General features: G+C 35.5%; 1 long non-coding RNA gene across 3 annotated transcripts; it reads right to left on the reverse strand.

The window, feature by feature from the left end:
* Positions 1-9,265: 9,265 nt before the first annotated feature.
* On the reverse strand, positions 9,266-10,215 carry LOC128867620 (uncharacterized). 3 transcript variants are annotated; one of them, XR_008454999.1, is made up of 4 exons: positions 10,099-10,215; positions 9,977-10,044; positions 9,568-9,916; positions 9,266-9,520 (listed from the first exon to the last, which is right to left on the reverse strand). It is a non-coding gene; the product is annotated as an uncharacterized LOC128867620 (long non-coding RNA). The 3 variants fall into 3 exon arrangements; XR_008455000.1 differs by having other exon boundaries at positions 9,636-9,916; positions 10,099-10,214; XR_008454998.1 differs by having other exon boundaries at positions 9,266-9,916; positions 10,099-10,211.
* Positions 10,216-11,085: the final 870 nt, after the last annotated feature.

Below are 11,085 nucleotides of genomic sequence, written 5' to 3' on the forward strand. Positions count from 1 at the left end.
GCGTTTTTCGTCACATTAGAGCAGACCACGAAGAGAACAACACAAATTTCTACATACATATATGAGTGCATGCAAATGTGTTATGTGCATGAAGATAAGTGTTTAAGTAAATTTGCTCAACTGTGTGTGCATAATGCCAAACGATGGGACACCTGCAGACCGTCTCTAGAGAACACAATTCGGGTACACAGGTACTTATTATATTATATATTAACATTTCCATGTTGCTAAGAGGCAGAGACGCGAATGTTCGCATAAAATGAGGTGGTGGTTTTCAAATTTGCATTTATATATAGATATATATATATATATATATATATATATATGCATATATATTGCAACCCTGTCACTATTCAAAGCAAGTGTGACAGATTTACCAGGTTTGACCATTAGCTATGGTTAAAAAGAGAATTGTGCGAGCAACTTTGGTTGCCACCTAAAAGGGCCTTCGGCAGGCGTTTTCTTCCCGCTCGGCTCCCACGTACTCACACTCTCAATCGAGTCTCGATATCTAGCTATTGATAGGTCAGGCAAATCCTCTGAAATGATACGTCACAGGCCTCACACGCGTTCGCTACAATTGTATTCTTCTTCTATTATTCCCTTGAAAATCTGTGGTCTGCCCCTGGAAAGATGGGCATCACGTCAACTCAGGGAGCACTAGACTAGTGCACAAGCGTGCACAATCTCAAGATCCTTCTAGAAACGGGAATATCAGGAGCGCTCATCCTCTAACCCAAAACCACTTCTTCCGTTCTCCACCTGTCTAGTTCTTTCCCTTCTCCTTTCTTCCTCCTCCCTCCGGTATGGTATCACAGCCGTCGAATTTTGATTATCTGTTCAAGTGGGCCCACCAATTTTAACCTAACCTAATATCCTATATTTAAATTAAACTAATGTGAGCATATTAAGTTAGCGACTCTTTCATATCTGTGTAAATATGTTTTAAAAAACTTAAGTCGGCTTAGCACTTTTTTCAAATATTTAATCAATTAGTCATTCAGCTTGATCATTTAGCTTGACTAATAGTCTGTGCAAAAATTTAATAAAATGATACATTTTTTCTATAATAGATGAGAATTTATAACCTTAAAGAAAAACCTGTTAAAGTCATATAAGTGGTTTTGCCGAATGCCCACAGACATATGCATTTATATACATTTTCACTTAATCTGAGATATAATTTCGCCTAGCACCAAGTTAGAGCATAAACGCCATTTATTGCAAAACCATGACTGCAGTGCCATTTGCGCCTCCCACATCGAGTGCGACAGTTGCGCACCAACATTCCTGAACAAATTCAACTACGCCAAAGAACTGTCCCAAACTTCTTTAATGGTCAGCCATGTGCTATAATGCCGAATATCACACGGAAGTAAGGCGAAAGTGGCAACAAATATGCGCAAAAATTGGCAAGGCAGGTTGGTCGCTTCTGCTACTGGGCGCTTCGACGCTGCGATTACCGCAAACAGCAGCGGCAGCGACAAAGAGGATTTCATTGTTATACATTCAGGCTTATAGGTAACTATAAACATCCGCAGTAAACGAGCTTTCACATACCTTCGTACTGCACTCGTAACACACACTTAGGCACGTAACATACATGCACACATATCTGTGCTTATACAAAAGTGCAAATGTACAGTTGCATGTAGCCCGCAGGGACAAGCCAAACTAATGTGGAACCATTCCAGTTCAGATATTGTTTAAGAGAGGAAATCATACTAGTTCGTTATTGACTAGAATAATATCAGTGGTCAAATGCTCAATTCATCACACTATATCCAAGTCATGTAATACATGCATGAACTTTTTTCTCTCCATAAGTAGCCTCGCACCAGAAGTCAGTAAGACTAGAGGAGCGGATTTATAGTTTAAGTTGCAGTTCAAGCTGCAGTTCAAGCTTTAAGCCGCCAAAAAAAAATTATTATTTCACACCATTTACGTTTCAATTGTTTCCATACACTTACATAGCAACGTAATATTCACTATTTTTGCTACAACTAAATTTTTTTGCCTGCACTCGAAGCAATTTAATACTTTCCTTATTCGCAGGAAAATACTCGCAGCAAACGGACACATAAAATATGAATCCGAAATTTCAGTACCATTCATTTTACTTATGTTCCTAAAGTGAATATCTCAAATTTAATTTTTTACAACTTCTAGTGGAAATTTAAACCAACTTTTGAATGTTTACTTTACTTGAAAAAAGTTTCACTTAATTTCAAGAAAAAACATATTCTGTACATGATTCAATTATAGAAGGTTAGGTAAGTAGTGACAAGGGCGCTTTGACACTCCCTTATTTTAGGGCTGCATTTACGAAGGATGGGAAAAAGGGAAAAATGTTTTCCCCTTCTTGCCTAGAGGTAGTAAAAAAGTACGTAAAGTAACTAATTAGTCCTGTACTAAGAGAAAAACAAGTATATTGGTTATTTAATCTACATTAAAACGAAACGACAGAAAAATTATAGTTTTTTCTTTAAACAAATGTAATATTTATTTAGAATATTTTCGATGTTTATCTAACACAAGAGCACGCAGAACTATGTGATGTTACTTATGTATGTAGGAATCGGTAAAAAGACTAGAAGTGGTCAAGTTTACTAATAAACATTTATCGACAATGCAACTCTGTTGTCAAGAGTAATATATCGATGAAAAAGAAAGAACTAACACGGGTTGGATCTTCCTCTTCCTCTTTGAGTTTTGTAAACGTTTGGTTGTCGCTAAAAATTGAATCCAATTATATTGAGTTAATCATTTGTATTTTCATAGTTATAAGTTTTCAAACATATTCATTAATAAACCTTTCACATAAAGAAACATTAATTCAAGTGCATTATCGCTTCGTTATAATGAATTCTATCGTCTTAAATTAATAACCCCACAAATTTGGTGTCAGAAGTGGGATAGACGATGAAATCGTGAAAAACTTAAAAAAAAATGAATATTGAAAACTAAAACATACAAGACCGTCGAACAAAAATTGCCGAGGATATTGCAAGATATATTTGTGAAGCATTTCTTATAAATCGTTAAACTTTTAAGAAATTGCGAAATTTTATGCAATTGTGGCAGTGGCAACGAAGCAAACTGGGAGAGAGAGAGAGACAACTAGTCGTGTTGGCATTTGGCTGGGAAGCACGAACAAAACGAGAAACTGCAAATTTTGCGTGGCAAAGGCTGATATCGCAGTATCTTACAAATTTGCAAATTTTACGTGGCAGAGGCTGGAAACGAAAATTTGTAAGCAGAATCATCGGAGGACGTCTCAACTTGGTGCGACACTTAGAGGAAAGCAGATCGGTGACGTCAGCAGCGAATGCAGAGCGTGTGCAAAGAGAAGAAAAATAAGAGGAAGAAATTGGAGTGGTAACACCAAAACACGTGTAAGGTGTAGAAAAAAATCGTATTGAAATTTTATCCGAAGATATTTTAAAGTTTAAATATTGATTTGATAATACTGTTAAAACTAAATGAAATACTTGAAAATTAACGTAACGTAAATATCAACTTGATGGTTTCGAATTAGCATCGGCAAATGTTAACATTACATATAAATTGAGAGTCTAGTTGGAAAAAGTTAACATAACCTTAACAGTTGTGGAATTGAATTTGAATTCCTATTTGAAGTACATACATTTTATAAAAAATTCCAACTAAACATTTAACAAAACTATCATAGCAAAAACCTTTAAGTTAAGCATTTATAAAACTGTTTATAAAAATAATTTAATATTTCAGTACATGTAAAGCACAAGCACAAACGAGCACAAAATGAACAGAGACGAAATATTGGCGTGTACAGTTAATGAGTTAAAAGAAAAGTTGTCGGCATTAGATTTATCAACAACCGGTAGAAAACAATCATTGCAAGACCGATTATTAGAGCATTATGAGTTGCAAGTCGATGATGAAATCCTTGATAGTTCAGTAGAGGCTGTAGGAGCAGTACGATCAACTTTTACTTTACGTGATATTGAGGATTCGCTTTCACAGTTTAATGGATCAGGTCAGCCATCTGTTGAACAATGGATTGAGGAACTTGAAGATAGCGCTTCCGCTGTGCAGTGGAGTGGTCTTCAAAAATTCATATATTCAAAACAACTGTTGAAGGGTGCAGCAAAAATATATGTCCGTAGTCAAAGTGGCATTTGCGATTGGATGTCATTAAAGTCAGCGTTACTTTCAGAGTTTGGTACAGAAGTTTCTGCAATAGAAGTACATCGTATGTTGAGAAATAGGCGTAAACGACAGAATGAGGACTATCGCGAGTATCTGTATAGCTTAATGGAAATTGGAAAGCCCGTTAGATTGGATGAGACAAGTTTGATTGAATATTTCATAGAAGGCATACCAGATTCGAGAAGCAACAAGAGTAATTTGTATCAGGCCAAGACAGTTCAGCAGTTAAAAGAACAGATTAAAGTGTATGAGAAAATCCGAAATAGTCGCCCTCAAGCATCTTCTTCAGAAAAGTCTCAAGGTGAAAATAAGGGAAAAATAGGTGACAACAACAAGGGACAGCCTAAAAAGTGTTTTAAGTGCGGTGATCCGTCCCATTTGGCAAACGCTTGTAAAAAACCTGCAAAATGCTTCAAGTGTGATCAGCCAGGGCACAAAGCAGCAGATTGTTCAGGACCACGAGTTGTAGTCAAGCAAGAAATCAACAATGCAAGCACTCTTTCAAACAATAGTAGTGGAAAATGTATTTCCAAAGATATTACCTGCAAGAATGTACTTTTCTCAGCGTTGATAGATACAGGATGTGACCTTTGTTTGATTCGAGATGATATTGTTGAAAAATTGGGAAATGTCGAATTACAAACTGAACAGCATTGTCTAATAGGTATTTGCAACAGTCAATTAAAAACACTAGGAAGCTTCGTTACAGAAGTTGAGGTTGATGGTAAGCTTTTGGAAATTACCTTTCATGTCAAAAGCAAGAATGATATTAAATACTCAGCAGTCATCGGAAATAGTGTGTTGGACGTTGTAGACTTAGTTGTTTCCAAAAATTCAGTACAATTTCGCCACAAAGTAACCGACGAGTTAGAGAAAATAAGTACACTAGAGTTGTCAGATAAAGTTGCAGAACAAGACTTCGAACTATTTCAAGAGTATAAAGACTTATGCTTATTTGCTGCAACGCAAGATGCTGAGATTGATTTATCTCATCTTGATAAACCTTTAGTCGAGACAATCAAAACCCTCATTAGTACATATTTACCAGAAAACAAAAAGAAAAGCCCTGTTGAAATGAAAATATTGCTCAGTGATGAGTTTCCCGTGTTTGAACGTCCAAGACGTATGTCATACTCTGACAAGTGTATCGTTGACACTCAAGTTCAAAAATGGCTAGACGATAAAATAATTCAACCCAGCTCATCGGAGTATGCTTCTCCCATTGTTCTCGTTCCCAAAAAGGATGGTAATAAAAGACTATGTTGTGACTACAGACGCTTGAATGCTAAAATTGTAAGGGATAACTTTCCAATGCCATTGCTAGATGACGTAGTTGAAAGATTGCAGGGTCATAGGGTATTCACAACGCTTGATCTTGCGAATGGATTCTTTCATGTTCCAGTCGAGCCGAGTTCAAGGAAATATACAGCTTTTGTGACTCATAGTGGTCAATTTGAGTTTCTTTTCGTTCCTTTCGGCATATCGAATTCACCAGCTGTGTTTTCACGCTATGTTCACGCAGTTCTAATAGATTTGGTACAAGATGGAACAGTAGTTACTTATATGGATGACCTCATTATTCCCTCTAAGGATACGGATGAAGGCATTCAAAAATTGAGACGTGTTTTAGCTAGAGCCGCAGAGTTTGGTTTGCAAATTAAGTGGAGCAAGTGTCAGTTTCTAATGGAAAAAGTTGATTTTTTGGGATATATAATTGAAAATGGCACAATAAAACCATCCAAGGCAAAAACATTAGCCGTTCAAAATTTTCCCATACCAAACGATAGAAAAAGCTTACAGCGATTCCTTGGCTTGACTTCATATTTTAGAAGGTTTATAGAATCGTATGCTTTAGTAGCTAAACCCTTGTCAGATCTACTTCGTAAAGATGCAAAATTTCAATTTGTCGAACACCAACTGGTTGCGTTTAGTCAGTTAAAGTCAGCATTAGTAAGCGCTCCAGTACTGAGCTTATACAATCCAAAAGCAGAAACCGAGGTACACACAGATGCTTCTATGCATGGCTATGGTGGTGTACTTCTGCAAAAGAATGCTGATGATCAACTTTATCATCCAATTCAATACCTTAGTCGCAAAACCAAACCAGCAGAAGAAAAATACCATTCTTATGAGCTTGAGGTGTTGGCAATTGTCGAGGCGTTGAAGAAATGGCGAGTCTATCTTCTTGGTATTAAATTCAAAATAATCACAGATTGTAATGCTTTCGCAATGACAATGAAAAAGCGAGGTGATATTCCTCTAAGAGTTTCGCGTTGGGCACTATTTTTACAAGATTTTAATTTTGAAATCGAACATAGGAGTGGAAGCAAAATGAGACATGTTGATGCTCTGAGTCGTGTATCTTGTCTTATGCTAGAAGATTCAATGCATCATAGACTTAAGCAGGCACAAACAATGGATGATTGGGTCCAAGCAGTGATGACAGTCTTAGATAGCAGCACGTACGAAGATTTCTATATTAAGCATGGTGTTTTATATAAAGATCCCATTAAGGAACTTATAGTTGTACCATCGCTTATGGAAGAGGAAATTATTCGATTAGCTCATAAGCAAGGGCATTTCTCAGCAAAACGGACTCAAGAAGCAGTAGAAAAAACATTCTTTATTCCACAACTATCAACGAAAGTGCCTAAAATTGTCAAGAGTTGCGTTGAATGCATTGTCTCGGATAGTAAAGCAGGAAAGAAGGAGGGATTTCTAACACCGATCAACAAAGAAGATAAGCCGTTAGGTACTTATCATATAGATCATGTTGGCCCAATAGAGCAAACTAGCAAAAATTACAACTATATTTTAGTAGTAGTGGATGCTTTTTCGAAATTCGTTTGGCTTTATCCAACCAAGAATACAGCGGCAGATGCAGTTGTAGATCGTCTTAAGAGGCAGGCAGGAGTGTTTGGTAATCCAAAGCGCATAATCTCAGATAGAGGAGCAGCATTCGTTTCGAACCAATTTAAGGAATATTGTCAAGGGCAGGGTATACAACACTTGATGATAGCTACTGGAGTTCCTCGCGGTAACGGACAAGTAGAACGCATCCATAAAATCGTTATACCAATGTTGACCAAATTATGTCACGAAAATCCTTGTAATTGGTATAAGCACGTTGATTCCGTACAACAGACAATAAACAACACGTCGCCTAGAAGTACTAAAATATCTCCGTTTAGATTGCTTACAGGTTTTGAAATGAGATTAAACAAAATACCGGACTTACAAGAATTTTTAGATGAACAAATAATTAGTGAAATAAATCAAGAGAGGGAAGAAGTTCGAAAAGAAGCACTGGAAAATATTGCAAAGATACAACAGGAAAATCGTAGGACATTTAATAAAAATCGCAAGAAAGAATTAAAGTACATTTTAAATGAGCTAGTAGCTATTAAACGTACTCAATATGGTACCGGACTAAAGATAAAACCTAAATATTTTGGTCCTTATAAAATTACAAAGATTAGGGCACACGGTAGATACGATGTGGAAAAAGTTGGAGAACATGAAGGCCCAGGTAAAACCACAACTGTGGCGGAATTTATGAAGAAGTGGGTTGATTTGGAAAATGGTTCATTCGAGTCGAACGAAGCGTCAGGATGGCCGAATGTAGGAATCGGTAAAAAGACTAGAAGTGGTCAAGTTTACTAATAAACATTTATCGACAATGCAACTCTGTTGTCAAGAGTAATATATCGATGAAAAAGAAAGAACTAACACGGGTTGGATCTTCCTCTTCCTCTTTGAGTTTTGTAAACGTTTGGTTGTCGCTAAAAATTGAATCCAATTATATTGAGTTAATCATTTGTATTTTCATAGTTATAAGTTTTCAAACATATTCATTAATAAACCTTTCACATAAAGAAACATTAATTCAAGTGCATTATCGCTTCGTTATAATGAATTCTATCGTCTTAAATTAATAACCCCACATGTATGTGTTTTTTTCTGCCGTTCGGAGTCGGCTTGAAACTGTAGGTCCCTTCATTTGTGGAATAACATCAGGACGCACACCACAAATAGGAGGAAGAGCTCGGCCAAACACCCCACCCGCGCCAATTATATATATATATATATATATAATCTTGCAATAGATTTGAGTATATTTTGTGGAGGAGAACAAAAAATAGTCATAATAAAGGAATTTAATGTGTTTAATTTACTACAATAGTACAAGTCTTTTAACCCTTTCGGTACGGAAAGCCGCTAACGGTTAAAATGGGGCGGTGGGAGGGGCTGGGGCATATATGCCCCCTCAGTATTTTTATGGACGCATTTGTCCCGTTTAGTATTTTATGATCCAATATCGTTTTATATAAAAGTTTGTTTTATTATGAATTCAACATATATTTAGTTTCAGTAAAGTGAAAAGAAGAAAACAATGAGCAAGTAATACAGTATAAAAAAATTGGTTTTTACTTATGGTAAGGAGCAAACAAGAATACTGATGGAACACATACGTCCCACCAGGATAAAAATGCCAGTAATTTGTTATATAACACAAAAACTTTTACTTACTTACCTCAATATAATAATAGAGCACTAGCACAATAAAAAAATATATTTTCAGTAAACTTTGAAGAAACCACGAAAAATCGCAAAAAAAACCTACCACTTGCAAAATTCGCGTCCACTTTTGCATTTGTTTTTTGACTAATGAACACGTGTTTACCATTTAACTTCAAATAACGGAAGGAAATACCGTTAAGAATGGCATTTACTACGAAATGGGATAAATAAAGTCCATTAAATTCGCTTAATTCCAGGCTAGTTATCTTCAAATATGTGCCGGGACATATAAGTCCCGTTCGGACCGAAAGGGTTAATACACCAAAGGTCAAAATATACTTAATCGACAGGAATGAGATGAAACAGAAAGTTTAATTTTTTTTCTTATTTCGTGCATAACAATACATGTAGATACATGTAGTATGTTACCGTAAAGACATTGCGAAAGCAGAAGTTCAGTCGATCATTTCTAAATATAAGAAAAAAATTCAAATTAGAAGAGTTAAAATAGTTTGCAATAAAAATTACAAATTTACTAGTTTATAGTTTAAAATTTGTCTACCTTAATATACTTTCCGTCCCTAATATTAATAGGAAAATGTATTAATATAGACTAAAACTAATACATCGAAAAATTTTAGATATTGGTAATATAATCCACTTTTAGTAATTGTGATGGTTTGTAAATTTACGTATATCAATACCACGTGTCTCAGTAATGAATCGGAGAGGAAATATGAGGAATGTGGGTGCACTTGCTCGTATAGGTGTTGGAACGCTGCACTTACTTCAGGCAGAAATCAAAAACCTGTAAACCAAAAACTTAAAAATAACTCACAAATATATCATTACAACTTATCTGTAATTGTACACTTAAAGCGCGAGGACTTGCTCGTGTAAGTGTTGCGCATACATCTACGTACAGCATATTGTTCTAGATGGGGTAAGGTATCGACGTGGACAGCCAGTTCGGAAGTCAAATTGATTTCAGAGGTAGCAGTACTAGGCACATAATGACCGTCACATGTTAAACAGGTATTTGCACCATCATACACAACACGCTCCATGTCTCCTATGAAATTGTCCGTAGCACCACATGAGACAATGGTAGAAATACGCGCGTTTCGTTTCTAAAAACCACAATAGTTGGGCCACCTAGCTCTTCAACACACACCTTCCGCAGCAATTGCCCGTCTGTGAAGTCCTACAAATAAGAACTTTTTATTTATTACAATTTATTAGCAAATATTCTAAAAGAACTTACTAACTGTAGTTTATGTATTGTATGTAAGGTGGTCTCTGTTATATTTGCAAAAACGCTGCTATAAAAACCTATGAATGAAAAAGTTTAATAAGAATTTTTACAAATGTCTGATCTGGACTTACATGTATGAAAATTCACAAACCGGTGGTTTTCTGCAGCAGAAAGCCGACTCCAAATAATCGACTATCACCATATGTAAGACATAATCGACCTAAATAGTGAAAAACGACGTTAATTTACAAAATAATTAGCTTTTATTATTATACTTACTTATCTGTTTACAAACAGATAAAAGATTTTCAACGAATAATAACAAACCAAAGCGTCAAAGTGGAAACGGTGCTGCCGACCAAATAATTTGCACCAAAAGTTTAGTTTTTACTAATATACAATTCAAAATTTTTTTTGTGAAATAGGTACTTTTTTTTGTAAAGAAGCAACACGTTTTCAAATAAGGGAGCCGATATGTCAAGAGGGAGCGAGAAAGCTGTTTACTTACCTAACCTTCTATAATTGAATCATGTATTCTGTATACACTTTTAATATGAAATAGAATATTTTGAACGTTCGAAATGAAAAGGGAGTTTTTTCCTTTTTTTTTTTTTTTGTTATATTTTAACTGGTCCAAAAATGGCTATTTTAGAAACATATTTGACTAAACATTTTTATGACTAGTATGAACTGGTATTTTACTGATTCCCCGCCATGCACATTGACATTTCGTAGGACATCGCCGTGCTGAAAATACCACTTGCTAGCATGGAAATAAAAAATAGTTTAAAAAAACTAAAAAACACGCTTTTATTGTTAATCGAACTAAAAAGTAGAAAATAAATTTTAATGACAAAGGGACCTATAATGAAGTAATAGCAAATGGAACGATCAGTCATAGTCAACTGCCTCAGAACAGAATTATAACAAAAATTAAGATACAAATAGAGTAATTCAAATTAGAGTTAAAAGCGTGGGATGCTTGATATAGTAAATATTACAATCATTCTATTGGCAACTACCTATGTACAGAGGGTTATGAAAGTGAAGCAAAATGCATCCCACGCTTTTAACTCTAATTTGACTAACTGATCGTTCGATTTTCTATTACTTCATTA

Source organism: Anastrepha ludens, chromosome 6 (assembly GCF_028408465.1).
Source record: "Anastrepha ludens isolate Willacy chromosome 6, idAnaLude1.1, whole genome shotgun sequence".
In the NCBI taxonomy this organism is placed as follows: domain Eukaryota; kingdom Metazoa; phylum Arthropoda; class Insecta; order Diptera; family Tephritidae; genus Anastrepha; species Anastrepha ludens.